This window comes from Balaenoptera acutorostrata, chromosome 1 (genome assembly GCF_949987535.1).
Source record: "Balaenoptera acutorostrata chromosome 1, mBalAcu1.1, whole genome shotgun sequence".
In the NCBI taxonomy this organism is placed as follows: Eukaryota; Metazoa; Chordata; class Mammalia; order Artiodactyla; family Balaenopteridae; genus Balaenoptera; species Balaenoptera acutorostrata.
Genome location: NC_080064.1, coordinates 85,735,460 through 85,741,725, shown reverse-complemented (window position 1 = coordinate 85,741,725; position 6,266 = coordinate 85,735,460). Strand labels below are relative to the sequence as shown.

Sequence of the window (6,266 nt, the reverse complement as noted above, 5' to 3'; positions counted from 1 at the left end):
CAAATCTGTATAGTTTCCAATCTCTTCTTCTATTTTCATTTCCACAATCTTAGAGGAAAAAAGCTCTGATAAAAATAAATGTAGCTGTATTGTAATCTTCATGTAGTCTTGCGGCTAAAGAAAGAAAAGTAAATATAAAAAAAACCTCTGTGTTTTAGTTGGGAACACAAATAAAATGATTTATTTGCTTCTGCATATACCCTTTATTTTTACTTTCTGATCATTCTACTGAGACTGGATTTCACTAGAGTCCCCAAGGTAATGGGGCCTGGTGACTAATCCACTGAGCCGTACAAACCCCATCTGCTTACTCACTTTGACATTTTAATAATATCCCATTTGGACCTTTGTTCAATTTTGCTTTGTGTGCTACATCTTTGTTTTAACATTATATCTGAAATAATTTACTATAATGAATACTATCAAAACTCCCTAATTAAAACACACGGAAAGTTTGTGTTTTTTTTGTATGTCAACTATGTATACTTTCCACAGGAAATGTACCCACTAAAATTTGTCATATGGACCATCAAATTGTCCTCTTAATTATTGTTCATTGTGTATTTTACTTGGAATAAAGGAAAAATATGTCATTAAAAAAGCAATATCCTATTTTATTTCCATCTTACTCAGAAATTCCTGTATGGAGTGTTTTTCTCTGTAAATACCATAATAGATTATTCTAATGGTACAGCAGAGTAGGATAGCTTCAGACAACATTGCTGATGACAGAAGTAATGTTAAATGCTGACTTGTTTTGTTTTATAAATATGTGATTTCTTCAAATGAAGATTGATTATGACCTAGTATTTACATACATAAATCATACATATTGTGACAGACTTGTAACATGCTGTATGTGTTGCCCTCTGGGAGCTTGATTGTATTCAGCATATGCCACAGTCAAAAGCTTATTAATTATTATTGATTAATTCATATACTCCCTTTCACTCATACCAAAATATTGAGGAATATTATAGAAGGAAGAAGGAAGACTTAAACACGCATTAGAAGATCCCCCAAATATTTACGCAAATCTTCATAGGACACTAAACACACAAAAATCCTATAATTTAACCTAGATTTTGTAGCAGGCACAGATGGTAAAGCAAGTGATAAATCATTTGCAGGATGTTAAGCTGCAAACAGAAAGTTAAGCATGATCCAGACTGTAAAGCAATGTAGGAGTCCAAGTGTGAAAAGATTTAAATAATAGAACAGTAACACGCAACACATTTTCTCTCTTTTCCAAGTAATCTCAGTAGCATCAGAATTTACCAATGACTGCTGCTCTAATAAAATAATTATATTTATAGAGTGCTCTTCAGAAGGTAATACCATTTTACACATATTATATCTCATTTAATCTTCTTGAAAACACTATGAGATCAGTATAGAAGTTCAGAGAGGTTAAGTGGGTTGTGCAATATTACACATCCAATAAGTAGTGGAGCAGAGTCTCAATTCAAGCTTGTGACCCCAAACCTAGTGCTCTAAGTTTCATCTCCATGGAAAGCTGGGAAACACCGCGTGCTGTGCCTTCATCCCGGAGCTGATTCATTCATTTCAGCCATCTTTTACAATGTATATTAACAGCCATGGCGTTAATGACCATCCAGTGATCTATATCAGTCACTTAGAGAGTAAATAAATATATTTACTCTGCCAAGTTCATTGGTTCTGCCATATATTAATAATCTATACCAGAAAAATGAGGTAGAGAGTTGAGATACTAATCAGACATCGTAATAACTGAAGAGATGGCTCACCTGTACCATGGAGAGGTAATGCTGTAGAGAGAAAAGGACGCAGGCTTTAGAGTTGCAAAAATCCAGGTTCTTACCATGAATTTTCCATATATGAGCACAATTTGAGCAAAGTAATTAATTTCTACAAGTTTTAGCTGCCTTAAAAACAGTTTTTTTTAAGGATTAAAAATATGTAGGGTTACTGTCACATAATGGGCACTCCATAAGAGTTATCATTACCATGAGTATAATTTAGACAGTGTATCTAAGCACCACGTTGACTTCAACTAGGAACTTCCAGGGGACATAATTTTAAGAATTAAATAAAGAATAAAACCACTGGTATCAATTTGCTAAATATTTAAAATACTTGAAGACTGGCTATTAATCACATTGTTTTCTAGTTAATATGGGTAAACATTTATGATTCATATCTAAAATTATACTTAAAAGAGAAGGAAAATTACTAAGAATTTAAAGGTCAGGAGTAAAATATGGTCAGTTCCACAGAATTATATCATTTCATAATATCTGAGTACAAAAAGATGTGATGGCTTTTACCTCTGGAAAAGGGGGGAGATCAATTTATATTTGACATTATCAGCACATCAATGATAAATCAAATCTAAAAAATTAAAAAACATCAGTGGGTACCCAAATATCTAAAAGGTGCCAACTCATAATATTGAAAAATCCTAACACAAGATCATAGAACAGGAGAACTCAAATAAGCAAAGAAGAGAAAAACAGCTATTAGAATCATAAGAGCTGCTTTATTTGTATATATTTAATTTTGAAATTTAAGGGTGGCCAATTGATAGCAAAACATCCTACTATGATGAAAGTTTTAGTTCCCTCAAGAGAAGACTCCAGATGGCAACTAATGATAAATCATTCAACTTTGTGACTATATATTCACCAGATGTTTTTAATGGTATAACTTCTGAATGAGTTTTACTCTATCTGGGTTGAACTGTGTCCACCAAATTGTGAGTATGTAAGCAGAGAAAAATTGGGCTTCACAGTTTGAATCTAATATGTAAAGATTGACTGGGCCAGTAGGTGATCTTCCCTAGTTAAATTCTTCATTAACTTTTTTCATAGAGGCAACCAATGGGCAATTTAAATTAGATGAAAAAATCCAGGAAATCAGGGAATATGAGATATTGTTTGCTATTAGATAAGAAAAGAAAGAGAAAGAAGTCTATGAATAAAACCCAATGGGAAAAGTTCAGAGAGACCAGATGTCTGTCTGACCTCAACAATAAGAGCAAAGACAGTATCCTCAGAGAGCACAGGAAAAGAACAAATGAAAAAGATGAAAAAGACAAAGAACCAGAAATGTAACTCTGGAATCATAACAGGAGAAATTATCCAGAGTTTCATCAGTATATCTATTCCAATGCAGAAAATTCACCAGGCAAATAGACTGGTAGAGATAAAAGAAATACTCCTAAATTCCAAAGATGATTTAATTTTAACCAAATTTTGAAAAAAATTGTGAGTACAGCTGAAAGCTTCAATAAAAGAACCAACAGAATGTTTCTCCTTTGCAAAGATGGTTATAAACTAAAAAGAGATTTGAAGAGTATTCAAGTCAACACAAGTCTAGACTGTCAATAACCCCCAGATCCCAAAAGATGATTTCCAGTCTGGCATGCAAGAAGCTTGGAAGTTGCCATTTCATCCTAACAACAAGTAAAAGCTAAACATAATGAAAATTCAACTCTTCTTAGATCCATAAGAGAAGTGAAGTCACAGGGCAAACTGCTGTCCCCCTCCAGTTGAGAGACTGAAAGGCAAGCACATAGAATCAGAACTTACCAACACAGAAACTTACGAGCAGCAATCTCACGGGAACTAGTACCACCAGGGTAGGGAAACCTAAAATGTAATCAATGAATTGCTGAAGGCTCAGTGTGGACAACTTCTGAGAGTTAAAAACTCCAGGAGGATTCAGTCATAAGGGGGTCCCCACACTTCTGTGAGTTTTACCTTTACAAGCTTGACCTTTTGTGAGTTTTACCTTTAGAAGTTCTCACAGTGAATATCGGAGAAAAATCTCCTTGTGCTTCTGGCAGGGGGAGGGGTAAAGGAACCATCTTGAGATATGTCAGAGCATTCTGTTCTTCGTAACAAGATCTGTCCTTAGATGGTGGGGGGCGAGGCTGGTGTGACTCTGGGGCAGCAACATCTTTCTCGCCAAAATCTCACCACACTGGATGTTACCAGGTTGACTCCACTCTCGCACGAAGTTATCAGCAGACAAGCCACAATTAATATAGGTACACTTGGTCACGTTGCCCATGGAAAATCTACCATCGTAAAAGCTATTTCTGGAGTTCACACTGTCAGATTCAAAAATGAACTAGAAAGAAATATTATGATCAAGCTTGGATAGGCTAATGCCAAGATTTACAAACTTAATGAGGCAAACTGTCTTCACCAGAATGTTACAGATCTTGTGGAAGTAGTATACCTGATGAGTTTCCTATCGACATTCCAGGGACCAAAGGGAACTTCAGACTAGTCAGACATGTTTCCTTTGTTGATTGTCCTGGCCATGATATTTTGATGGCTACTGTGCTGAATGGTGCAGCAGTGATGGATGCAGCTCTTCTGTTAGTAGCTGGTAATGAATCCTGTCCTCAACCTCAGACTTCTGAACACCTGGCTGCCATAGAAATTATGAAGCTGAAACATATTTTGATTCTGCAGAATGAAATTGATTTGGTAAAAGAAAGTCAGGCTAAAGAACAGTATGAACAGATCCTTGCATTTGTACAAGGTACAGTAGCAGGAGGAGCTCCTATTATTCCAATTTCTGCTCAGCTGAAATATAATACTGAAGTTGTCTGTGAGTATATCATTAAGAAAAGTCCAGTACCTCTAAGAGACTTTACTTCAGAACCCCGACTTACTGTTATTAGGTCCTTTGATGTCACCAAACTTGGCTGTGAGTTTGATGACCTTAAAAGTGGTGTGGCTAGTAGTAGTATTTTAAAAAGAGTATTAAAGGTGGGCCAGGAGATAGAAGTCAGACCTGGTATTGTTTCCAAAGATAGCAAAGGAAAACTCATGTGTAAACCAATCTTTTCCAAAATTGTATTACTTTTGAGGAACAAAATGATCTTCAGTATGCTGCTCCAGGGGGTCTTATTGGAGTTGGAAGAAAAATTCACCCTACTTTGTGCTGGGCTGACAGAATGGTGGGGCAGGTACTTGGTGCAGTTGGAGCTTTACCAGAGATCTTCACAGAATTGGAAATTTCCTATTTCCTACTTAGATGACTTCTTGGTGTACACATGGAAGGAGACAAAAAAACAGCAAAGGGTCAAAAGCTGTCTAAGAATGAAGTGCTTATGGTGAACATAGGATCCCTTTCAACAGGAGGAAGAGTTGGGGCAGTCAAGGCTGATTTGGGTAAAATCGTTCTCACCAATCCTGTGTGCACAGAAGTGGGAGAAAAAATAGCCCTTAGCCAGAGAGTTGAGAAACACTGGCGTTTAATTGGTTGGGGTCAGATAAGAAGAGGAGTAACAATCAAGCCACCAGTAGATGATGACTGAAGATTATCAGTTAAATAATACGTTTGGATGAAGTCAGAATTTCTCTTAACAACCTAGGGGTATAATTTCAAAGCAATACTGGGGATACAGCTCATTACCTTAGTAGAAGCCATAAGGTTGTTTTCATTTTCTTCTGACGAAAATTAGCCTCTTCTACTAAAATAAAAAATAGGGTCTATAATAAATGTCAGAATTGGCACATTGAGGGATTTAATCCACATTTTAGCAGTAATTGATCATTAAACAGTGTCACATTTGTGCATCAATTCAGGTTTGAAATGAAACTGCTATTACAACTAGACTTTGCTATAGCATACATACCACTGAACCTGTTTGAAATAAAGTTTTTCTCTTATTTTTTCATGAAAAAAAAAAAAAAGAAAAACTATTTAGCCAGAGCCTAACCTGCTGGGGTTTTATTAGTGCCTAACTGACTTGGGAAAAGGAAAATACACAACTCCAGCCTTCTTTAGCCATCCTGTCTCACTTAAGAAGTGGAAGGAGGAGGAGAACTGAAAAATATGCAAGCAGAGAGACAGAAGTTTAAGAAAAAAAGCCAAAAATGAATGCTACAGATAAAAAATAATGTAACAGATGTGAATAATGCTTTTGATAGGTTTACTAGTAGACTGGACATGACTGAGGAAAGACTCTTTGAGCTTGAAGCTATCTCAGTAAAAACTTCCAAAACTAAAAAGCAAAGATGAAAAAAAAGACTGATAAAAATCAGAACAGAATATCCAAGAACTCTGGGACGACTACAAAAGGTGTAACATAGGCATAATGGGAATTCCAAAAGGAGAAGAAAGAAAAATAAAACCAGAAGAAACATTTGAAACAGTAATAGCTGAGAAGTACCCTAGATTAATGTCAGATACCAAACCACAGATCCAGGAAACTCAGAGAACACCAAGCAGAAAAATTACCAGAGATACTACACCTGGGCAAA

At 35.8% G+C, this 6,266-nt stretch overlaps 1 pseudogene; it reads left to right on the top strand.

The window, feature by feature from the left end:
- Positions 1 to 3,900: 3,900 nt before the first annotated feature.
- LOC103010537 (eukaryotic translation initiation factor 2 subunit 3-like) lies at positions 3,901 to 5,317 on the top strand (annotated as a pseudogene).
- The last annotated feature ends 949 nt before the right edge of the window (positions 5,318 to 6,266 follow it).